This window comes from Festucalex cinctus, chromosome 8 (assembly GCF_051991245.1).
Source record: "Festucalex cinctus isolate MCC-2025b chromosome 8, RoL_Fcin_1.0, whole genome shotgun sequence".
NCBI lineage: Eukaryota > Metazoa > Chordata > Actinopteri > Syngnathiformes > Syngnathidae > Festucalex > Festucalex cinctus.
Window position 1 is genome coordinate 28,698,401 of NC_135418.1, and position 26,061 is coordinate 28,724,461.

At 41.5% G+C, this 26,061-nt stretch overlaps 1 long non-coding RNA gene across 1 annotated transcript; it reads left to right on the plus strand.

Annotated features, from left to right (window-relative positions):
- Window positions 1-2,601: 2,601 nt before the first annotated feature.
- LOC144023232 (uncharacterized) lies at window positions 2,602-25,775 on the plus strand. Its single transcript, XR_013284505.1, has 2 exons — window positions 2,602-2,703; window positions 24,594-25,775. It is a non-coding gene; the product is annotated as an uncharacterized LOC144023232 (long non-coding RNA).
- The last annotated feature ends 286 nt before the right edge of the window (window positions 25,776-26,061 follow it).

Below are 26,061 nucleotides of genomic sequence, written 5' to 3' on the forward strand. Positions count from 1 at the left end.
ACGTTCTATTTTAAATGTTTTAAGTGACTCAAATAGGTATTTATATATTTTTTATGCTAGAGCATACAGAAAGCTTTGATGCAGCCTCTCAACTGCAGAGAACCGGTGAAGCAATGGTAGTAATTACCAAAACGGCCCGCGGTTGGCAGCAGAGTATAAGAGATCAACCAGGGCCATGTTGAAAACAAGCTGATTTCCCCACAATTCTAAACACGAATAATGATGACACTTAGCTATATTCTAATGCTAATTGATGCATTAGAAATATACTTTTTTTTTTTCCTGATGAAAGAAGAGACTCTAATCTTTCTTTTGGTAGGAATTTAATGGAATGAGTGGACCCACATTCATTGGCTGTGTTCACTCCTACAACGGCCAAAGAAACCGGAGAAGCACAAAACCATCCGCTACAGTTCGACTGCACTTTGTGCTAGACTTGTGTTCTCTTCTCAATGGGTTTGTAATTACTGGTTAAGAAATGCTTTTATGGATGGATAGATTGATTCAGTTCTTATGCAACTTATGAAGAAATGTTCTTGTTCGTCTTGTTTTTTTTTGTTTTTTTTCCCCCCTCATCCTGTTAGGAGTTCATCGAATATGCGTGACGGACGCACGCATCTCAGCGCAGCCCCAGCGTGAAGCCAGCAAAAAGCGTTCTGAGCGTGCTCGGCGACAAATCGCCTCCCATTTGCGACCGGCTTGAGGTTTTGGTTTTGTTTGGCACGCGCCGCCAGCCCTTATCTTAGGGCTGGCGTCGCCATAGAAACGGAATTGTGAATAAACAGCCGTCCACGCAGTTAAGCAATGCGCACGCTGAGTTTAGTCCTCCTCTACACATGTCAATTTGCATCAAGTCGAGAGGATGAGTCCGCGCTGAAGGCGACGCGTTTGTTGAAAATTGAACGCCTCAACTGCTGTGCCCGTGCAATCACAGTTCTTGAGCCATCATTCACAGGAGATCAAATCTGTGTATTCCGCCATGGATTTATTGCCAGTTAGACACACAGCTCTGTGCACATTCTTTAGAAAATAATAAGGCATGGATATGGTATTGGATTTTTGTTTTTTGAAAAGCCTGCTTCACTACTTGCCAGCATTTCTTTATTTTCAGAGACGGCGAATGCAAAAACGCCGGTGTATCCTCACTGCGCCCGTTTACCAATTTGGCAAACGCTTTGTGCCTTCCAGGGTGGTCCGGACTCCCATTTAACATGAGTTAGAATGTAAATGGTCAACACAGCCATGTTGTAGTTATACAGTATATTTATATCACAAAAAAAAATATAGCTTTGGGACAGGGATGTGCAAACTCTTAACACGTGTATGTAAATGAACGGAAAATGGATTTGAATAAGGTGTAATTGCGCACACGTGTCGCCTTTTTTGGAAGGAACGCATAATTGGAGCTCGTTCAATGCGAAAGAAGGAAAAAAACGAAGCTTTTTCCCCCTTGCGTCGCTGGTCCGCCTGCTACGAGCTTCTTTATAGCGTGCTGGCCACTTCACCATGCGCATCTTTAAAAATTGGACACGGTCGCTGACGGACAAGCAGACTGAGCAAATTAGAATTAACTCCTCATTTGTATGTGATTTCCATTTTTTTCCCCTCAGCCAGAATTGGACTCAATAAGAAGATTAAAAGCAAATACTGTATATATTTGTCCAACACAGAGTTTGGGCAAGACTGTCACGTCAGTTTTAAGTCGCCCGCTTACGACTGTAGCTTACTGGAGGAATTAAGTGTCCTTTTGTTGCAGGATCTCTGAGCGAGGCCCAACTCTGCCTTTTTCAAATTAAAGAGGAATTTTTTTTTTTTTTTTTTTTTTTTTTTTTTTTTTTTTTTAAGCAAAGTTGGACTACTCGACAGGGAAGATAAGATAGATCACGGTGGTTGTATTGGCGTCACATAACATAAGCAAAATCCCACTTAACGTGTTCATTCAGACTCAAAAAGATTTATTTTATTTTTTTTCGACTTTTGGAGTTTGGAATGGCTTACCTCGAGTGACACGTTTAAGGGTGCAGCCCAAAGTATTGGGAGATGCAGCAAGTGAACTTTTTTTTTTTTTGTACTTTGAAAGCAGGGATGCAAGAATCCTAAAAAAAAAATTAAAAAAATTTAAAAAAAAAATCAGATTGCAGAGGCAAAATGACTTTACAAAGGTCAGTGTTGTGTAATGCAGTCAGACAGTCAGGTCATCTATAATTCTCCAATTAAATTACTGTTACGGACATCAAGCAATACTAAACTTAACTAAAAATGAACTCTGAAAGATCCTGTATGTTTACTTGACAAAGACACAAATACTTTACACAGCAATTATAGCTATCTTATAGTTATAGTTAGGTTTCATTACATAAACTACAATAATCTTGTGCGACACCCCTAACGTAGGGTGACCACATTTCATTTGTATGGTGAAAATGTGTAATTTTGAATAATTACTAAAAATGCAGTTTATTTTCCAATATTATTTATATTGTTGTTGACATGTATGCCGATGTCAAAATGATAGTTTTCGCTGCCTTAATATGGTAAAGAATATTTATTTATGTGTGATTAAAATACGAGGCGGATGTAGTTTTACTTGTTCCGGGTCGAGATCTGTTAGGAGGCGGGACTTTGCTGCCTTTCCTGTTTCCTCGGAGTGGACGTAATCTGGGCAGAGGGCATCGTTCGTCTGCTTTCTCCCGGCAAATTCAGGTCGGTAAACAGTAAATAATGGCGTCCAAGGGCCTATGTTTTGAAGCTATATTCGAGTGCGAGCTCCTAGAGTAGCTGTGCTAACTTTAACATGATAGTAAGTTTGTCTTTTGTTTTGCACTGGCGCCTTTTTGCGTTTTTTAATGTAATACTAGTGTTTTCTGTTTAGCTAAAACATTGAAATGTGTAAAATATTTCACAAGTCTTCTGGTTGAGCTGTATTGATTACTGAAGGGTAAATTAAAGATTTAGAATACTGTAGAAATAAAGCATTCAATGCCATTGATATACACTAAGTTAAAATATTTGGACGGTGATATACTGTGAACAAGATGTCAGTTCATTTGATTGAGGAATGGACATTTGAAACACATTTTCATAAATATTGCAATTCTGTTGAAGCTTGTGAAAAATTGTAAGTGGTGAATTTGTGAAAGCACCTAGAAGATTGTAGAAAGTGAAAGATAGGACTGTACTACAATAAGTATTTTGTTTCTCTGGGCCAAGCAACTCTAATGCAGTCTTTTGACATTGTTTTCCGGTTTCGAAGTACCATTTCAGCTCAGCTGCCTCTCTCGGCCATGGTAAGGAGACTGATGGCAGAAAATGCAAACAAGTGGAAGCTGATTCTGCTCAACCAGTGTTTTAGTCTTCTTGAAACACCAACTGCAAGGACGGTGCCTTTATTTTTATTTTTCATTGTAAATGTATGGTGGTAGGGGGTTGGTAAAAAGAGTCTGAACATTAGTTAAGGGCTTGACTGGGCACACTCAAGGGGCGGGGACAGTGATCCCCCATGAGCCAAAGTTGCCAGGGAAGATTCTAAGCTGTGTGCTGGCACAACAGCAGATGTAATTGGGTGCTTAAAAAGTTAATAACTTTGGAATAAAAGTGCTTGTCAGCTTTTTAGCGCGTCACATGTAAGCTGTGACCGGGGCGCACGCTAACGACGACGACAGGGATTTAATTAAACGCCTTTTCTCCCCCTTCCACTGTTTGACTTCCTGTATTTCAAACGCATTCCAACTCAATTTCGCGCACCGAGTTTGATTTGAATAATTCCTTGCTTAAAGCCCCTTTTGAATTAATTACGATGCCTGTTTGTACTCGTAGACCAACAGATGCCCCGCTGTTGGTTTAGGATGAAACAACAGCAGCCTGCTTTAATTCAACAGTTCACCTCTAATACATTGTGCAAGCGCATAAAGACGCCTTAATCTGCAGCATTACATTATTTCTCGTAAAGTTTTTATTGCCCGGGACAAGACATTTTTGTGTGTGGGTAACTGTAAGCGCGCAGCAAGTTGAGCAATGGCCTCTAACTGGAATATAGGCTATTATTTAACCGAGTAGGGTTTCAAGCTAGGGTCAGAGTTCCAAATCAGGGTTGCGCACAGGAGTTAGGGTTCCAAATTTAGGTTTCAAAACAAGGGGTGTGGTTTTAAATGAGGGTATCAAGCCAGGTTGAAATTGATATGAGAAGAGATGTGTGTGTGTGTGTGTGTGTGTGAATTTTTGGTGATAATTCATAGCATTCATGTGTCATTTAGCTTTTGTACATTTACAGTTGTGTTCATGAGTTTGCATACCCCAAGAGAAAGTAACATCCTGGGCTATGTTGTTGGCCACGGTTTGTCCTGGAGGTTGGAGTAAGTTTAAACTGCAATGGAAAACCATTCTGTGAGTTGATGTATATTTATGTATGAATATGCAGTATATACTTAATTGGTATGGTTTGGCGGAAGCCGGCTGGATATTGCTTGACCTGGAGAGGTCATTGTTTGTTGCCGAAAACTCACGTATTACGACAAAGCAGGTTTGATTAGCAACGTTGCAATGGCCTTCATCTTTTGATTCAAATTTTGGATCGTAGTAAAACTAGCTGCCGGCGCGGCAGCTCAATCTCACTCGGTCGTGGTTGCTCATTGTGTGGTAGGTCTCAGGGAGATTAAAGGCTCTCTATATGAGGGTGGGTGGAGGGGGGGTGATTGATTCGCAACAACGTACAGTTGATGTGTTCAAAAAACAAAGAGCTGTGAGGCTTATGGCGTGTCACATTGTGCTAAAAGACTAAACCGGATCGAGGATGTTGTAAATGTGATCCTGCTTCAAATCCTCCTGTCGGAATGAAAGCACTCCTCTGGACCCCCCCCCCCGGCCCCCAGAGGCCTGTTAGCACACGCTTGATAGGCATCCTCGTTACCTCCGTGACAAAGCCGTGAACCAAACAAACATCGGACCAGAACAAAGCTGCCCCTGCGCGCAGCGGCCCCCGATGCTTGCCTCTGTGCTCATCAGCCCGATAAACAGCAATAATCACAGTAATGATGTGTATCCGAGGGTGTTTTGGGAGGGGCGGGGAGATGGATTGAGTGGGGGGGGGATGCTAATCTGGGAGGCTTGCGCCGACTTCCAGGGGATAGCAGGAGTGCTGCGTCCGCTTAGATAAGGCCGGCGAGCCCCGCGTCCCCAACAAGAGCGGCCTCCATTGGTGGGCCAGGAGCTTGCTCGAGTGCGATAAGATGCTCCCGAGCTTTGGCCCGTAGCTCAGGTATTAGCCGCCGCTCGCACAAAAGGAACGCCGATGAATCGCACGTGGAGGATGAACCCACACCGGAGCCAGACACTCTGGGTGAGGAGATAAGTGGTGGTTGCTCGGACAGCGGGCTCCGCCAGTGCAGCCCCCCTTCGGCCCCCCGCCGGGCCAGATGAAGGCGAACTCACCAGGACGTCCCATCATGCGCTGCCCGCGAAAGCAGCAGCTTGCTGCTCGTGTTTATCTGCAGAGCGGTCAATGGATGGATGAAGTATAATCCTAGAATTATTGCTCAATTACTGTATGCTTTGTTACAATCCACTTTTATGTGCGTAGTGTTTATGTAATTGATTTCCGTGAATAATTGGCAAACTACGCTTTTGTTGAATACGACCGCTCGACGTGCACACATTGCAGAGGACTTTTACACAAAAGGTAGTATTGTAGAGAAATGATTTACAATAGGAGTGTGTGGTTTTAAAATAGGGCTTCAAGCCATGCTCAGGATTCAACATAAAGTTTAAGAGCCCAGGTTAAGGTTTCAAACCAGTGTCGGCATTACAGATTGAGTTTTCATGGCAAGTTGAGGGTTTCAAATGAGTTTTAAGCAACTAATTCCATTTCAAACAAGGTTGAGTTTTCAAATTCAGTTTGATTGGAATTAGGGATTCAAATTTGGGTTTGAACCCTGGATTCGGGATTGAAATTAGGATTTCAGCTCTGTGTTTGGGTTTTGAAAAAAGGTTGCTTTCAAATTAAGTTTGAAGTCAGAGGTAAGGTTTTATGTTCGATTTTCAAATGAGGAGTTCATGCAAACTGGTTCCATAGCACGTATTGCCAAGCATTTCCATGCCAAGGCATGAGCAAGAGGTATTCTGATTTTCTTTTTACCCACGAGGCTTTGCAAAGTGTTGGCTGCACTGGCTAAGGAAGAAGTCATTATATTCTGGTGAAGAGCCAAATAAAGTTGCACATTCAAGCATTTTTGTCTCCTCCAGAAAACAAGCACATTTTTTGCAACTTTTCCATAAAGAAAAAAAAAAAAAGTAATCCATTTCATTCGTCATTACCCATCCCAAAGTCTCATCAGATGAAACCATAATAATGTAACAGCGTTGAACAATTCGGCGAATTCTTGTTAACTTTTATGAGACATATTCATTTCCTGTGTAAGACTCCAGGTTGAGTTCTTTACAAATCAATATTCCTCGAAACGTTAACTCTCCACTCTGAAGTTGTGCGCCGGCGGCATCGTGAAGGAAGCGAACAGATGTCCAAACATCCACTCTGCAGTCAGCCCAGGCACAGTTTAATTACAAACCGTCCCTGATTGAAGCAAACAGCGCGGGATTGTCAGTGCATTACCGTTCCCTGAGAAGTTACTCTGCTTTTAATCAAGCAGTCTGCTGTTGGGTCTTCACGTCGCAAACGCAAGCTCGTCTTGTTTGTACACGGGCAAACTTTTGTATCGCTACTCCGAAGGAGGACACTTCTTTAGGTACACCTGTACTGTGGTCCCTTTGGTAACAATTTAGCCATTCCAATTCAATTATCGATCCCACTTCTGCTTGTGGCAGTATGCCGGCTCTTTTACAGCGCCCCACTTTCATAGATGAAAATAAAAACATGAGGGACGGAGATGAAGGCAAAAAACAACCCCAGGCTGAGCTCCTGTAAGGAGAGGACAGTAGAGATTTGGGTGGGGAAAAAACTCAGCAAACAGGCATACATTAATTGAATGTACGGCAATTATATCTTTTGTCATTCTTATGAATATATAATAGAGATGCCACTGACGACTGTACTCTCTAACGGCAGCCGCTGCAAGAGCAGCATTTTAGATTAGTTCTGCATTGTGGCAGATGTTTGGAATGCTACTTCCATGACTTGTCAGATTTAATTTGCCAACAGTACGACTTGGGACTTAGCAAAAATTAGTGAAAGACTCGACTAGATTTCAACTTGACCAACATGACTTGCCAAGTCTTCCCTGTTCACTTTTTGAAAATCTGCTTATTGCATTTGGATTCAAGGTTTTTGATTGAATCTAGAAAAAGGGCAACAAGCAAGGTTTGCAGCGACTCGTAACAACCACAAAGTCAGGACCGTTGCAGTAATCCCAGCGTTTTCTCGAGAAGTGATGCAAACACCAAAATGGGACGAACCCTGACTGCTTGAAGAGCAATGTGGACATGGCTGACTTGAAAGTAAAAATAAATAGACCGTCAAAAGAAATCAGGCACTAAATGGGAATTGAGGCATTAAAAGACCCGCAGTGAAGAGGCAGCCTCAGATAAGAGATAAGTCACCCGCGACACCCTCCGCCCTCCGCCCAACTGATGCGTTCTGCCTCCGCTGCACTTTGTGCTGGTGACTTTGTGCTTGCGCAATTTACTGTCAGAGCTCTCCGCTCGTGGCTGTGTAAATGATCTCCATGGGAGGGAGGGGGTGGCCTGTCACCACAATGCCATACTTCAACACAAGCGAGCCAATTCTGATCAGCACCTAATGTGAAAGTGTATATCACACCAGGCGCACGCCTTCTCCACAGATTGTGTTGTGTTGTTACGAGTAATGGGCGGGATGTGCTGGTTGGTAAAGAGGAAATCATGTCACCACGCTAGAGGTCGAGAGGTTTACTAGGCTACTGTACAACACGGATATCTAGATAATAGTCTCTAAATATACAGAACTATATTTAGTATAAGTAAATTAGAATAGATAGTATAGTCTATCTAATGAAGTTATCATGCATTTTAGCATAGTAGCCTATAGCATATCGCTGGTGACATGCCGAAACTTAAGTAAGTCACAATTTGGTAACATTCCTATTTTGAAAAAACAAACAAACAAAACAAAAAAAAGTATATACTACTGATCATTCCTCACATCCGGGTGTTATTTTGACAAATTATTTACCTATATAAAGTGTTGAACGTGGTTTCGTCTCCTTGAGGGTAGGTAGGTAGGTTGGGTTTAGCCTGTTTGGTTGCTATGGAGGGAGGTAGCCAGATAGCTGTAGTTATACTCACAAAATCAGGATGGGTAGCTTGATGGATGGATGGAAAGGTAGGTAGGCCGGTGGGTTGGGTTTAGCTAGTTTGGTAGCTAGGTAGCTAGATTGCTGGGTAGGTAGGTAGCTAGATAGAAAGGTAGCTACCCACAAAATCAGGTTGGGTAGATTGATGGATGGATGGATGGATGGGAAGGTAGGTAGGTAGCTAGGTAGATTGATGGATGGATGGATGGATGGATAGATAAAGGTTTGAAGATACAGTTGAGAAAAATCCCATATTGCACCCCAGGGGTTAAAAAATAAATTAATTAAAGAGTGTGGGTTTGCTAATTAGTGATGTTGATTGCATTATTCTGGTTGTAATGTCAATAGCGCCCCCTGCATGCAGCTCATGCTGCGTACTGGAATTATGCACCCGCACAACAGTCTATAACGGAGTCTACATGCTATATGTGGCGCTCTCCGTTTGGGCTTTGTTGTGAGCCATTAGCATTAGCATCGTCTTTCTAAATGGCGATCCAGATGAGGCCCACGGACCATTTAGCAGGACCTCCCGCGGGGCTAATGTGCTCATGTCTCATAATTTACCCATATGGCTCGTCGTATGCGGCACCTTACTACAACATTTAATATTCATAGGATCTTTAAGTTGATGAATTTGGAGATCCGTTAACATCTCGGAAAGGTGAGAGCCGTTGAACTAATGTATTAACGCTCTTTTATAGGAGCCTGCCATGGAGATAATTGATGTCATTTGTGTAAGATCAATGATATGATAATAAATGATTACCACAGACACGCAATCAGATAGCAGCCAATGTGTGCAAACTGTCAACTATGTGCGACTCTTGGATGTTCAGCTATTGTATTTCGAGTCATCATTTCAACATGCGTTCGATCCATCTACCCAGCCATGAGCATCCTGTCTACATACATACATGCAAAAAAAAATCATCTGTTTATCCATTCGCAATCAGTATTTCAGCCATTCATCCCTCTAGCGATTCAGTCATCCATTGTCCAATCCACTCATTCCTCATCCATCATCAGTTAATGATCTCTAAAATGTATCTATACATTCACTTGCTCATTAACCAATCCAGTGATAATCATTCCATCATCCATCCGTCATTCATCCATCTGTCCAATCAGCCGTTGTCATCATCCATCAACATTCAGCCTTTCATATACTAACACTGTCCATCAATTCAAAGATCGATCCCTCAAAAATTAATCTGTGGTCCATCCATTGATACATGATCAATCCATCGGTCCAATCTTGACCAGGTGTCTTCTATGAAGTCAAATTGTCTCATTGCCCAGACTGAGCTTCCCCATGGGTCTCATGTCTTTACCCTCCCCAATTAGCTGTGCGCCGTCTTCTTGTCATGCTGACAAGTCACCAACGTCCTCCACCCCCCCCCCCCCCCCCCCCCCCACCGACCCCCCCCCCACCCCTTCTCCACTCCTGGTGTAACGAAGGCCGTAGATCCTTTTGGGCTTCCAAATGTCATGCACGCAGCACCTCAGGCTGCCGTCTTGTGCAAGGGGGGAAGATGTCTGCCAGCGGAACTCACGCTCATCACTGAGAATTGGAACGCATTAATTCCTCCAAATTCACTCCTGGGAAGCTTGTTCTGCTCTCCGAGCCATTTGTTCCGTAATAGGCCAACCTCCTCCTCCTCTGAGCGGTGTGGGCCCCTTATCTACATTTTCTAATGCACTAAGCCAGGGCTTGCTTCATCAGACCTCGCGGTGCCCCCTTGAATCGTGTTAACTGTTTCCTCATTTCCCTCGCGGTTCACGTGGTAGAGTGATCGGCTCCAAACCTGAAAGTTGTGACCATGTCACAAAGTGTCCTTGAGCAAGGAACTGAACTCCCAGTTGCACGTGACTGCCGATGGCAGCAAGCTCATCTCAAGTCACTTCACGATGCCGTAAGCAGGAGTTTGTCAGCTTGTGAGCAGTTCGTCAAAAGAGGCGTCAAGCTTTTTGATGCGCTCTGAGTTGAAGTTTACAGTCAAACTAAAAATCAAACAACTTGTATTTTGTGTAACTGTCAGGTTTACCTCTTTGACACCTATTAAACATGACACAAAAAGGAGGAACTGACTTGTATAATTCACTACCTCACTCTCTGAAAAAATCCCATCCTTGCCCTCTTTTTATTTGATTTCCACGCCCTTAGTTACATAGGTGTTCCAACCCTAATAATCCAAATGCAAAACATAGTTGGAAAACAATGTACTTGTTTGTCTATGTGTGCGTACATGTGAGTGGAAGATTGCTGAGTACATGTGGTCAAGTTTTCAATCATTTCTTAACAGAAAACAGGTGGCCTCAGCAGACTGGCTCTAACCATTCTGCTGCGTTAGATGTTCCGGTTCTTGCGCTTCTTGAGTCATCTTCTGTTAGGATAATAAATAGCTTGGCGATGTGACTGTGAATGTGGAGCAGAGCAAAGCATTCTTCATTGCAAGCAGAAGCAATTCTTCGTTGCAGCAAATGTATGATAACTTATATTTACAATTATTCCTAGAGTCACCAAAAAACTTTTACTTGGGAATGTCTCTGCTTGCTTAATGCTAACATATAATGGGAAACGCCATTGGTGGGCTCATGATTCGCATTTATACTCATGGTGAAATCATCCATCCATCCTTCCAGCCATCCGTTTTCTTAGCCGCTTCTTCCTCACAAGGGTCGCGGGGTGAAATAACCCGTTGAATATATTTGTTAGCAAGTTGAAATATTTAATTCTCTGTCTTTGCAAATGTATAACCTATAATGATTTTCATATTTGGAGTGAACTACTGAAAGGAATGAAGTTTCCCACAAGATTCAGCTTCATTGCAATGCATCTGCATTTTTTTTTTAAGGATCTGATCCATCTCCCTCATAATTGCTTTAGCGCCATTTGCACATTCAGCGTAATTCAGTTGACTGAAAGCCACTGTATGCCGGCATTGCCAAGTGAAGCTGTCACAGCTCAGCTCGCATGTGAGAGACACGCGCGCGCTTTGTAATAGGCTGCCTGTGTCGAAAGAGGATGTACCTGTCAAATCGCTGAAATGACTACACGCCGGCGTCGAGATGAGAATGCTGGCATCTGCAACATCTGCGATGATCTCCCGAATGAATCCGCGCCTCGCTGCCTTTTGGTGTCTTTGCAAAATGGAATTATGCGCCGAGAACGTTCTGTAAGCTCAAGTAGAGCTCGGCTGACATCCGGAGTCTTTAAAGTCGAACGCAATCCGTTGCAGCAAACAACTTGCTCACAATAGATTGATGCCTTTTGTTGCTAAATGCAATGCTTGCTAACTTTATGTACAATAGTCGCAGTAACATGTTCAGCTGTACTGTAATTGTTTAAAAAAAAAAAAAAAAGATATTGAATGAATTTATGACGCACACTCTTAAAACTGCTGCGTCAAATTACCCAGTATTGGTATATTGTCCATAGATTTTAGTCGTTTTTATTAAATAACGTACATTTTCGTCTCGTCTTTATTAGTCGACGAAAATGCCTATTGATTTAGTCACTGTCGAGTCTAGTCTAGTTTTAGTCTGGTGAAAAATATGCATTGACGAAATTATATTTGTTTCGGGGGGTTTTTTGACAAAATGAACATAATTTGTGACCCAGCAGTTTTAAGGGCGCACGTTTGGAGTTAAAGTTTCAAGGCCGGGTTCTGGTTTCAAATTAGCCAGCTCTATTGCAGGGTTAGGGTTTCGAAGTAGGGTTTTGGGATGAGGTTCGAGTTTCAAATAAGTTACTGTTTGAGGAGGCTTAGATTATTATCACTTGTATCTTTGTCAGAGCAAGAACGAGAGAATTTCTTTGAGGTGGAATTATCATGACAGTTCCGGATGTTGTCATGATAACGATTAGGGGTGTGAATTGCCTAGTACCTGACGATTCGATTCGTATCACGATTCACAGGTCACGATTCGATTCGATACCGATTAATCCCGATACGAATTTATAAGTCGATTTTTGCGATTTTTTTTTTCATTCAAATTTAGAAAATACTAATCAGTAAGCTTGTAGAGTGTAAGATTTATATGAAAATGTATTATTTATTTATCTGAAATTTCAGTCTTATAGAGGTTGTAATCTGTTTCATGTTTGAACAGCATTAAAATAAAATATTAAGGCTTAATGTTCCGTTCATATAACATTCTTCCATTCTCAAGGTGTGAATCCTAAAAAAAAAAAAAACAAAAAAAAAAAAAAAACGATTCTGCCGATTATTGAATCGATTCGAGAATCGCGCGATGTAGTATCGCGATATATCGCCGAATCGATTTTTTTTAACACCCCTAATAACGATGGAGAATAATGAAGAAAGTTATTGACGCAGCTTTCTTTAATTAGTCCGGTTTTGTTATGATAACAAGCTTTACGTCTAAGTTAAATCCAAAAATGGTGTACGCTCCAGTCCCAATACCTTTCTGGGCCACATCTTAACATGGACTGGAAAATGAATACGCAAAACCTTACAAGCATCAATCATAGAAACTGTGTGTGAGCAGGTCACTCACCTATAACCTACAAATGTTGACCATTACCTGCATTTTATGAGGTAAAACGTAAGCAATCTCGACGGTTTCCTCGCTAACAATTTTTCCTGACTCGTGACCACCTTGTCACCTGTTGTAGTTTGTCATTCTATCAACATTCACTCTCACTGTCATCACATTTTGACATATTTGTCAAAAAGTGACATATTAATATCCACGTGCGAGACAAGTATGGCGTGGAGTTAAATTATCATACCGCAAGAAACTTCTTGACACAAAGGCGATATATTGCAGAGTGTTATTATCTTGTATTTTGATGTATATGGTGAAGATCCCGCCCCGCCACGCTTGTGCTGGTTAATGGGCTCTCGCAGCCTCTTGACTGTTCATAAATCAGACGTTCAGCTTTGGCACTATAACAAATTGAGTAATCTAGCAAAATGCGTGTATCCATGAATCTTGAGTGGGAATGTACACGCAAAAAGAGCCAGACAGAGTGCCAAAAGACCAGCCTGCAGTATTTTGCATGTCAGCTGCTCCGTCTGAGTGTGCGGCTTTCATCTCTTACACGCGCAGCAACTTTTTCAACAGGATTATCATTATCGTTGTTATGAAGTGTTTGGCTTTCTTCCGGCGACATTTTGCGACCACAAAGTTTGCCGGTTGGTCAGTCTGAGAGTGAAGAAATGGTGCGTTTTTTTTGTTTTGGTTAGAATATATGTCATTTTGAAGCGGGTCAATGACCCACCAGATGGCTCTGTGTCCCAATTTACAAGATTTTCAAGCCTTGAGCCGTTGCTGCTTGGTAGATTGTTTTTGCGTTGTCGGAAGTTAAGGTTTTGGTTATAGAGCTCGAGTGATAGTTCATGTTTAAGTTTGATCACAGATGTAGGTGCTGAGTTCATCACAATTAATATTTTCAAGGGTTTCCTCACAAGAGTTAGGGTTTCAAATTAGGGTTTCGAGACAGTTTTCAGTACAGTTTTGATGCTGTGTTACGGTTTTGAGCAAGCATTTGCGTTTCAAATTAAGATTCCAAGCCAGGGTTTAGTGCTTCGGATTATGGTTTCAAGAGAGTTCGATTTTCTAGTAAAGCCAGCAGTAGAGTTTCAAATTCGGATTTTACTACAGTTACAAGGCAAGGTGAGGTATTATAACAAGGGTAGGATTTCAAATTAAGTTTTCAAGCAAGGGTTATTATTTTGAAACTTGTTTCTTTGAAAATCTTACCTTGGCTTGAAACCCGAATTCGAAACTAATTTAAGGTTTCAAGCCAGTGTTAGCATTTCGAAACTGACTTTTATTTGAAACTCTTACCCTGTCTTGAAACCTTAACTCATGCTTGAAACTAGAATCTTACCATGTTTGAAACCATAACCTGTGAGATGAAACCCTATTCTGTAAAATGCTGACACTGTCTTGAAATCCTATTTGTAAACCTTAACCCTTGAATGCCTACGTTTGAAACTCAGCCAATGGACTAAGAACTTATTTTGGAACACAAATCTTAGCTGGAAACCCTAAATGAAAACCCTAAATATTGGTTTGAAACACGAGTTAGAAATTCATCCTTGTTACAAATTCAAACCCTGACTTGAAATACTGACTTAAATCAGGATCTGAAGCCGTGGGGTATGGTTTCAAGCCAGAGTTTAACTTTTTACAACTTATGCTTTAGTGCCAATCTGTTGTAGTGGCCAAGTGCGAACACATTGTCAAATATCGATTGTTGTGTACAAGGAAGATACTGTCTTGATGCCTCGGGAATGATTTGGACTCGAATAACATCGGCTCTTCATCATGCTTGTTGGGGGGGAAACAAAGAGCGCTTTATAAAGCAGCGCCACAAACCAGACGGAGTATGAGGCTACGGAAACGCAATTGATTTTCACTCCGTCTTTCGTGTGTTCAATTATTTAGGCGGTGGCGGCGCAGTTGGAGAGAAGCGAGCTTCTGTCCTCCCTCGAGGGGCCGCCAACTTAACCGTCACCGGTGTTTCCCTCACATTCCAACATTAAAACGATACATGCTGGATAGAGAAGGTGCGTGATCAGCGTCTCCGAGGGGGATCGAATCGAGGTCGCCACCGGTTGGCCAAATGATGTCACGCTATTTTCCTGCCCTGCAGTGGAGACGCTAAGTGACCACTTTCATTATTCTTTCAGGATTAATGTCGTTATCCATCGAGCCCAAATGGCCTCCCACAAATGTCTTGCGAATCTCCTGCATTGGAGATGGAATTTTGTCACATTACAATTATGGAATTAATTGAAAATCTCACTTACTTATTTAGTAACAATGTAAATCAAGGATGGCCGATGGCCCTCCACCAAAAAAGTTTTTATTCCCATCAAGTGGAGCTGGTAGACCCTTGTCCCACTTGCTCCTCATCACTCCGGATTATCTTCTGTGGTTCGATCGTTCTCGTCTGAGGTGCTCCTGTGGCACCATCACGACCTGGCAAAAACGTCCACTCGGCCTGTCAGCTGCGTGTCACATACTTTGGCCCGAACATGCACACGTACAAGCGCCGTCTCCATCCAGCGTCTGAAAGGAACAAGCTTCTCCTTGTCTCCACTTGGGAGCCAAAGTCTGCAAGTTGTTAAGAAAGGAAAAAGACGTCAACTTGTCATTTTTAGTCCGGATGATGGATGCCAGATGATTCTCGCTTGTCATGTTACACAAAATCCCATTTCAAAGACAGAAAAAAAAAAAAAAAAAGAGACTCACCTTTTTCTGGCCAAGGATAAGGTTTCAAGTGAGGATTTCAAACAAGGCTTTTGAAATAGGGTTTCTATCCAGGGTTGGGAGTTTCAAATTGGCTAGAATTACAGTTTCAACAGGGGTAATGCTACGTTCAGGGGAAGGAGTTTCCGGCGGCGCGATTGCATTGTATTCAATGGACTTCACGGGGGGGCGATGGCGTGCTGGGCGGCGCATTTGGGATGTTTCTGCCGAGCATATCGCTACTTCGCCCATTCCGTTGACTTTGGCTGGATTGACCTTTTTGCGCCATCGCATCAGCGACAGCCAATCGGTGTTGAGATAGTCCAAAAACGTCACACAGCAGACAAAACACAGGAAGCGGTTGTGTGCAGAACGTGTAGCATAGCAATCTAGGTTAACTTGATTGTCGCGGTTTGCAGGCACCCGGAACTGTAGGACACGGCGATCTACGTGTACCGGGACCGGGTCAAAAAAGGAGATTGCTTGGGGGAAGAAGCATGGCGGTCGGCCTATCTGTTGAGTTTGTTTAATTTAGTGTGAAGCAAGTTAGCAATGCTACGATAAGGTAGCAAAACCTACCAAAGAGGAAATCCTTCCTCTTCCTCAATTGAGGCACGGAGCGAAACCAATTCCATTGAGCACACCGCAAACAAACAAGCGCAAGACCAGTGTGGCGTATTTTCAGTTCGGTCTGAACCTAGCATAAGACTTTAAATATTGGCTTTCAAGACAGAGTTGATGTTTCGAATAGAGTTTGAAATTAGTATCTCAAGACAGGGTTAGATTAGTAAAGTCGATCTAAACCTTAGTCCTGCTCAGACCAAGTCGATTTGCAGGTATGACGTGTTTCAATCATAAATACGCAAACTGCAGGCATCAAACGCCCTTCGTTAAAAGGAGCGGTTTAGATTCTCCATGATTTTAGTCGGCCGTGACCGCTCTAACAGTAGCGCAGCCCGTCCCGCTCCCGCCCTCTCTGGTCATGAAAAGACAGCTCTGATAGCTTTAGGATTTTAAATTAGGGTTTCGAGCCAGATTTATGGTTTGAGTTTCAGGGTTTCATGGTAGAGTTAGGTTGGGGATTCAAATGAGGTTGTCAGAGCAGGGTTAAGCTTTTATTGAAGGATTTCAAGACAGGTTCAGGTTTCAGGTCAGGGTTTCAAATGAGGGTTTCAAGAGAGAGTTTAATCTTGGTCAGCGCTAAGAAGCCGATTAATTTAGAACGATAAATGATAGGCTGAGAAGGAAATGTGATTTATTGTGACTCCCCTTTAAGCCAAGAAGTATTTATAAATGCTGCAACAGTGGCCTCCTTGCTTCTTTTTTTTATTTTTTATTTTTTATCCCGCTGCCATTTAGCCGGCATGCAGAAAAGGTTATTGTGTCGTGCATTCTGGGACGGCGGCCTATGAATGCATGAATAGCGCTTACAAGAGCAGCCAATTATATTTAACAAGACCTCTCTGGACAGCGCAGGTACGACACGGACGCAAGCTTTTGAGTCCACGCGAGCCTTGCGAAGGAATAACCGGATAAGATTGTACGAATGGTCGCCGTTGATGAAAGTGGAACGTCACTTCTGATGGTCGCCATGCTGACAGGGTCGCGACCGTGCGGGTTACTCGTATAAGAACCATTTGAACTGGGCCAGAACTTTCCTGTCGCATGCTGGCCTGCGAAGAAGCAAGCAGACAGACTGAAAATGATTTTTTTTCGAGTTGTTAGATTTGTTTCTATTCTATTTCTATTGTATTATTTCTATATAAATGGTAGTTATTATGAATAACAGACAAGGATGAGCAATACGATTGACCCAACTTTGGATGATTTATTTATTTATTTATTTATTTGCTTTGACTTACAAGCAGGGCCAGCTCGCACATTAGGCAAGTTGGGCAGATGCTCAGGGTGCCGTGAACTTTAGGGGCGGGACACCAAAAATCGACTGAAAATTCCCTTCAAATTCACTATATTTGAATGAATTATTTCTAATAACTCTCAATTTCCAGTCAACATGAGTAAATAACACAATTTTGGCGTTTATTCTCAAAGTCCGAAATCTAATTCAAATGCATTAAAATCGGCTAACTTAATGCTGACACATAATGCCACTGATAAGGTAACGATGGTATCTGTTTGATATTTGAACACAAATGGTTGAAACATATGTAGGTAGATAATATACGAATACTCACAGGCGTATATTCTGTATCCTCTGAAGAACAACTATATTACTGCTTACTGAGGATTTTGGCCGGCTCGATTTATATCTGTATGTCTGAAATTATACTACCTGATTATTAGGCAATGTGTATTTAAACATTGCCTTTTGCATGCTAGCTGTGTTGCCTAGCTAGTAGCTAGCTTAAAGCTAACACAATAAGGACAAAAAAAAAAAAAAACTTAAACGCTTTTTATTTCTGTTATGCTAGATGTCTGTTGTTATGAATTACTGGCATCACTTATCAGTAATTGTACAACACATCAAGGTTGTGCTGTTGTACACCAGAACGTCCAATAAGAGATGCTAGCATTTGTTTGCTGTACGAAACGGAACCAGAAGTGTATCTGTCATACGAACCCTCCAAGTGAACTCGATGTGAACCACAGCCGTGAAATCCCTGATTAACCTCGCGCTTCTTCAGGGTTGCGACTGCACGACAGCGTCCACATTCACAAACCCTTTTCCCCGTCTTTCTTTCATTCTCTTGCCACGTGCTCCGTGAATAATGCAAAGCTAGCCGACGTGCCAGGTGATAAATTCTCCAGTGTGCTGTAAATCCACAAGGCAACTCCGAGGGAGAGGCTGTGTTTTGACACGGCGCCATTATCATCACACCCCAAGAGCGGCTCACCGGGAGTCTAGAGAGGGCTGAGGTGCAAGGGGCCACGTCAGTCTCAAAAGGCTTGTTGGCAAAAGATTACGGGGGGGTTGTTTAATTTGCTCTCTCAATGGATGATCAGATGACGGCTTAATGAAATCGCCCTCGCTGATAACAAGCCCACGATTGCCGGTGGGAGAAGTTGCAGAGGTGGCCGATGGTGTCGTGTGTTGGCTCATTCGTTGCTCGTTTGCTATACCGTTCAACATGCTAGTTAACGTTAAGAAACATTTGAGTAGCACGAAACAATAATAGTGAACAATAACAAGCAAGGAAGGAGCTTAGAGTAGTAAGGTGGGGTGAGACGATTTTAAGATTTGAAAGCAAAAGAATCTTTAAATGAACTCTAAAATGTACAACGAGGTCAGAATTGGAGTTATATGCTCCCTCCTACAAGCTCCAGTTCGCTGGCAAGCAGCAACGTTCCGGACCAACTGGCGATGCTTGAGGGAGGACTGGCTGACTCCAAAATCAAGCACATTACTGAAGTCCAGCCGAGAGGTAACCAAGGTATGGATTACCGTACCTAAGAAGAGGATTGACTTTACCTTATCCAGCTGCCTAAGACAAAAAAACAAAAAACAAAGCTGGATTTAAGAATACCAATTTGTCGGTCCACTGTAAAATCACTGCCCAATTTAAAATCCAAGTTTGAGAGTGTTAGCTTTCGATAAGTCAGCGGGGTGGGATGTACAAGTGCCAATTGGGACCAAACACCCGAGCTTCTGTTTTAATTTCATTGAAGTTCAAGAAGTTCAGTGGCAACCAGGAAGGGGCAGCAAATACATTGAAAACAGCAGGAAATGGAGCCCTGCGGAACACCGTATGACCGTGGAGCAGTGGGGCTCTGCCAAGAATTGTATTGATTTGTTTTTTTGATCTCAGCTTTCTCTGCCACACCGGTTGAAATATTTTCATTGGAAAACAACTGCGTCTTCGACTGACCTTCAACAGTAATGCAGAAAAGTTTGCCGAAATCCACTGGGTAATTGTACTAGGAAGAGGATGTCCTGACATTTAATTTGACCTCAGCCATCTTTTGTTAGTTTTCAGTTGAAATGAACATTTCTTGATCGACATGCAGAAGTATTCCACAAACGTTTTGATGAAATTCAGTCAACAAATACGCATGTATTGTACTCCTTTTAACTACGATGCCATTCATTGATTGTTGTAAGGAAAACTCAGCAGTTCTTGACTTTGTTGAAAAGAAACATGATCGCTTGTGCATTGCTTTAAATCAAAACAAGCAACTCCATTAACATTCGAGTGAAAGCAATTAAGTGTCACGTGGTGTCATTTAGACCCAAAAGAGCTCGTTGTTGGTCTTGGCTGTGTTTTGATTGCGCTCACTAGAGAGCAGGTGTGCAGACAAAACGTCTCATTTATGAAATTTCGCCACTTAGCCCCCGTTGTGCTGTATCGGCCGCTCGGCACTAATCGAGGCAGAGCTCACCGCATTTAAAAAAAAATATTAAAAAAAATGCTGTGAAAGACTTGAAGATGGATGACATCATTTGTTGTTTGTGAACCTCAATATTTAATCTTTTAACCCGCAATCACAACTAATCCAAATTGAAAAATCGGATCCAATCTGTTTCCTTAGTGTTGTTTCGCAGCAGGATTGTTGCAGGCCAATCTCTGAAATTCATTTACATGAGAACAGACTTTTTATGCAAATCAGAGGAGACAAAAGATGCGATTCAATTCAAATCAACCCCCCCAAAAAATTGTAATATTAAACCTCTGTGCTCCAAGTTGTCAAAGCTATGACAGACAAGTGCTTTTAATTAGTCGAGCCGGTGTACGGCAAGGCCCGGACCGGGCGGCGTGGCGCAGATGTGAATGTATAATTCAGCGTGGTCGCACTACAAAGCGTGCAAATGAATTGGTCGTGCTGGGAATGTGGAAATGTGGGACGTGTGTGTGCGCGGTGTGCGAGGTCACCGAGGAGTTCCCGGCGCTCCGTTCGCCAACCTTGAGATGAAGCGAAATGAAGATTGCATGCATCTCTTCCGACTTCACTTGATTATCTGCGGCAAAGATCAAACGTGGGAATTATACATACGCTTCACTTTTGATGCCTGCTATCCTTACAATAGCAAAGTATACCCTTGATAATATAACATACAAATGTCAGTGTTATTTTTCATTGTGACATTAATTAAAAACAAATAGCGATATTTTGAATAAATATTGTAGATTTTAGTGTAATATCAAGTATCCTTTGTACAGCACAGAAAACTACACATATCCATGTAAATGTTAATTGTAATATATTTTTTAAACATTTTACAAATGCATAGTGAATGCAAATATGGTGTATTCCCCCCCCAAAAAAAGACACTTCAATAAAAGAATATTGAGTATTAGCGCGCTCTTCAATCAAAGACGATTTAGTACATACCTCGATATATTTATAAGTGGAACGATTTGATTCAATTAGGTTCATTCATTTTTAATTTTTTTTCAGCCAAAATTGATTTTCGATACCAGAGTGATAGCAAAGAAACAACACAATGGAGCATTTGTGAATGGAGGACGTGAACATGACTGACCATTTTGGAGGCATCTGTCTGGACAACAAAACATAAGCGATGACAGCTGACACGTTGGAGAATCTACAAGGCGAATCGTGTCTGTCCAGTGTGAAAATTTAGCAAACAGTGAAGGAAAACTCAAATCAAATAAAGTTCCAGGCAGTAACATCTCCACTAAAGTGTGACACGGTGGAAGAGGTGCCAGCTCCAATATTTCTCTTGCTTTGGGCCACTTGCCCAGGTTTGGACAAAGCTTTTGGCTGTGTGCTGTGATGTGCACTTGAAATGCAACACTACAGGTGCAACAAACAAACAAACTCGTCATTCTTGTGACCCAACTGACTTACAAACTAACTGTGTGTCCATGTGTAATGTGTTAAATTGCATAATAAAAAAAAACAAAACTGTTCTCCATTGTCCTAACTAGCTATTGTGCCTAGCTTTAAGCTAGCTCACTAACAAACGTGACTCATCAACAAAGAAATACATTCTTGCTGCTTGAACTACCTACTGCAACTAGCTTTCAGCTAACCAAAAAAGAAAATGTATTCTTACTTTAACTAACTAACTAACTTTTGCAACTAGCTTTCAGGTAGTTAACCTACATATTCTTTCCTGAACTAAGTAACTAACGATGGTAACTAGCCGTAGGTTATGCTAGCTCACTAACTGACAAAAGTGACAAATGAACTAAGGAAATATATTCTAACTAACTAACTAGCTAATTTTCGCAACTAGCTTTCAGATAGTTAACTAACTTACAAAAGCAACTAACCAACAAAGAAAATGTTTTCTATTAAAAAAAAACAACAACAAAGGAATGTATTCTTACTTGAACTAACTTTCAGCTAGCTCACTAACTGACAAAAGTAATCAAGAAAGGAAATATTCTTCCTTGAACTAAGTAACTAACGATTGTAACTAGCCGTAGGTTAAGCTAGCTCACCAACTGACAAAAGTGACTAATGAACTAAGGAAATATATTCTAACTAACTAGTTGCTTAGCACAGCTGATTCCTCCAGAAAGGCTGAATGATTATGGCCATCTTCGTATTTATTTTTAAAATCACAATACCGTTGCACTCTGGCCCAGTAGGTGGCAGTAAATTTACATTTTTACTCAACAACTGTTGAATGGTTGCTGCCCTCACTTGTCCCCACTGCAAGCGGACTGTATCATTAAAAGTAACCACAAATTCCATCCATCCCAAATGTTAGCAGTTGCTCCTTGCAACAAACTAATTTAATAATTACCTAATCTCGGTACCAAACTATAAACGATTGGTACGTAACCAACACATAGTTCTCCAGTGTCAGAGCAAATGTGAATCTTTCTTCTGTTGGCAGTATTGCGAAACCCGTGTTATTTCTCGCCGGCACTCTCTTGTTCACGCTTCTTTTACGAGTTCCATCCATCCTGTTAGATTTCACGATCCCATTTGCCTTTGAATTCCCACGTGTGCGCGCGCATCAAATCAAATGTTACGCTGGAAAATTGATCTCTTCTTCATTGGCCCCTGGATTGTTTTTCTTCTGACGACTTGATTGTAAATGTGCTCTCATTGATCGTGAGCGACGACGTTGCAATTTCGGCTTTACAAGCATGGCTGAGCCTCTGAAGGGAGCAACAATCAAGCTGTACTATATGCAGTCATCCACGCGTCTTCGAGGGAATTATGTTCCAGACCCGCTCGTCACACGTGAACATTGGCAAAATAGAGAAAGAGCGCTTCTGAAACTCCCCCCCCACCAAATACCACCTACTGTCAGCTAATTAGACAACTGCACTTCAATAATGCAATTAAAATGTAATAAAAGCGGAATAACAATTGCACCAAACTAAAAGTTTGAAAACAGTTTGCAAAGATAAAATGCAAAATTAGTGAACTGGTGTTGCTGACGTGTGGATCCTGATGGATTCTATTTTTATTTTTATTTTTTCTGTCTGTCTCCTGCTTTTGGATGTCTAGATACATAATATTCTATTTGACACTATTTAGGACATTTACTCAATCCCAAACTGTACCGAGGTTTGTGCTGCACAGCTGTCAACGTGTAACGCATCCCATAATTTTCCACGCTTAGCACCAGCGTCCGAATCTGTCCGCCGCCAAACGTCCTGGCCTGATTTTTATCACAAGCCGACGGGTGCGAGTGCGTTTTGAATAAAAATCACAAGCGTCGCCGCATGCATTGATTCTCTTTAGCTTTGAAAGAACTTCAGCTCTTAAACTGCTCCCCGCCTGTGCATTTATTTTGATTAAGCGGAGAAATCAATCTTAATGAGCCTGCGTGAGTCACGTTGTTTTTCATGCTTGACTTTGGCCTGACGGATGCAATGTAAACAACATGCGAGACATGGCCAAAGGCTTTAAAATGAGTGTCTTAGAATTGCACATACTGTCATTGGGAAGGAACATACACCAAAATGTTTATTTCTGAATAATCTGAGTTTCAGAAACATTCTGGTGATCTACTTTCTCTTTTTGATGCACAAACACCTACATAATAATACTTATTGGGTGTGGTAGAAAAACCCAACAAATCAACCTACTTAACTGCTAAACGAACTCACCAAACCAACTGAGAAGCAATGTGAAATGTCTTCCCTTGGTATGTCTATAATAACTAGCACCCAACTAAATAACTAACCTGCTAACTATGTAGTACTACTGTGTTCTCCTTTGGACAGATTAACTAACCATCCATGAAACATCGTGCTTGCTAACTAACTAACTCTGTTAGACTGTGCAATTGTGCAATGGGTTTTACAACCATAACCATCTAACTATGAAACACTGCAATCTATTTGTCTGGCAATAGCTAGCTAACTAACTAACTGCAATTTGTTCAGCCTTCTCATAACAAACTAGTTGTGTAGAACGATGCAATGTGTTCATAATGGCCACTAAATAACCCACCATTTACTAAATTGGTAGCTAGCTAACTAAGGAACTAACTTACTGTGTTTTCTCATTGGATTATCGCAAGGGCCGAGTCGTACACTATTCCATTTTGGTAAAGAACTAACTAACTAACTAACACTGTGTAAAGTCTTGTCTTGTCTTGCACTAACTGTGAATCATTGTTGCATTTGTTCCACCTTGGCAACTAACTAAGCAACTAACTAACACTGTGTGATGGCTTGACTTGCATTGTATTTGTTAAACCTTGGCATAACTAACTAACTAACTAACACTGTGTAATGTCTTGTCTTGTCTTGCACTAACTGTGAATCATTGTTGTATTTGTTCCACCTTGGCAACTAACTAAGCAACTAACTAACACTGTGTGATGGCTTGCATTGTATTTGTTCAACCTTGCCCTAACTAACTAACTAACTAACTAACTAACTAACTAACTAACACTGTGTCATGTCTTGGCTTGCACTGTATTTGTTCAACTTTGCCATAACTAACTAACTAACTAACTAACTAACACTGTGTCATGTCTTGGCTTGCACTGTATTTGTTCAACTTTGCCCTAACTAACTAACTAACTAACTAACTAACTAACACTGTGTAATGTCTTGGCTTGCACTGTATTTGTTCAACTTTGCCATAACTAACTAACGGTTTTCTAATTGGTTTATTGCATGGGCCAAACCGTAAGCCGTTCCGTGACTGTAAAGATCTGATTTGATGTCCTTTCATCTCTCGTTTAAGGCCTGCGACGGTTGAAGCCCAGCATTGTGGTCGGCGTGCCCGTCAAGCGACATCCCGGCCGCCGCAAAGCTCCGGCCACGCTGTGGATCTCTCAAATGTTGTTTGGGCGCCGTCCAAGCGCAACCAGGAGGAAGTGACAGCTTGAAGGGAGACCCCAATGCCAGTTTAATTTCATTTTTTTTTTTTGTGTGCGCGTGTGAATATGGTGAGAAGCGCTGACATAAAAGTGTCCTGATTCACTGCGAGACATAAAAAGAAAGTGTTAGCGCTGCACAAGGTCCTCTCGGGTCCTCTCACTCCGCATCACTTATACGGCTGCAAGGAGAAGGTCGTCGGTTGGCTTGGAGGTCGCGCTGCAGAGGAAATACCCAGCAGGCACATTTTCATTTGCGCTTCTCAAACGTCTTCAAGCCCTCATTTGGGACCCTAACCCTGCCTTCAAATCCTTGACCACAGGCGAAGTTGAAACCATGATTTCAAACACTAATTTGAGACCTCCATTTCAAACCTGGCTTCAGATCTTACTAAAAAACTTACCAATGGGTTCAAACGTGACTTTATAACAATATTGTGATTTTTCTTCTTCTTTTTTCCCCTTTTTTTTTAATGTATAATAGGGCATTTAAAAAAAATAAACCATGTATAGAAGGCTTTTTTTTTTCTTTTTTTTTTTTAACAGCCATGTTTAGTAGGGCATTTTTAAAAAAAAAAACATGTATATTAAGGTTTTTTGTTTTTTGTTTTTTTAAAAGGCATAGTAGTATAGTAGGACATTTTTTTTTATAAAAAAAAAAAAAAAAGGACCATGTATAGTAAGGCTATTTATTTTTATTTTTTTAAACGACCATGTATGTATAGTAAATGAACATTGTTACGGTCCTTGGTCTTTAAGGGGGTGGGACTAGTCTGTTTTGGTGGTCACTCCTCTGTGTTCTCCTATACGTACACAGGTGAACTGATCTGCAATCAACCTGCCAGCAGAGCCGCCGGGCTAAAAGGCAGCGGGTGCTGCTGCTGTTCGCTACCGCCTGTCAGCAGGATCCCGCTGCGGTCTGCCTCGTAGATTCAGGACTTCATCTTTTGTTTGCACAGTTGTTTATGTTATCCTTAGCTTTTGTGTCCTTTATTAATTTTTTTACTTTTTTTTTTTTTTTTGTGATAAACTTCCATTCGTGCACTTTACCTGGTCTCGTCTCCTTCTTTGTTGCGGCTCTGAGCCAGCTGTAACACCTGCAGTTTGTTTTTTTGTTTTTTTTTCAAAGGCTATGTATAGTAGGGCATTTTTAAAATAAACAACCATGTATAGAAAGGCTTTTTTTTTTTTTTTTTTAACAGCCATGTATAGTAGGGCTTTTTTTTTTTTTTTTAAATAAACGACCATGTATAGTAAGGCTTTTTTTAATTATTTTTTTTTTATTTTTTTTTGAAGGCCTTGTATATAGGGCATTTTTTTTAAATAAAAAAAATG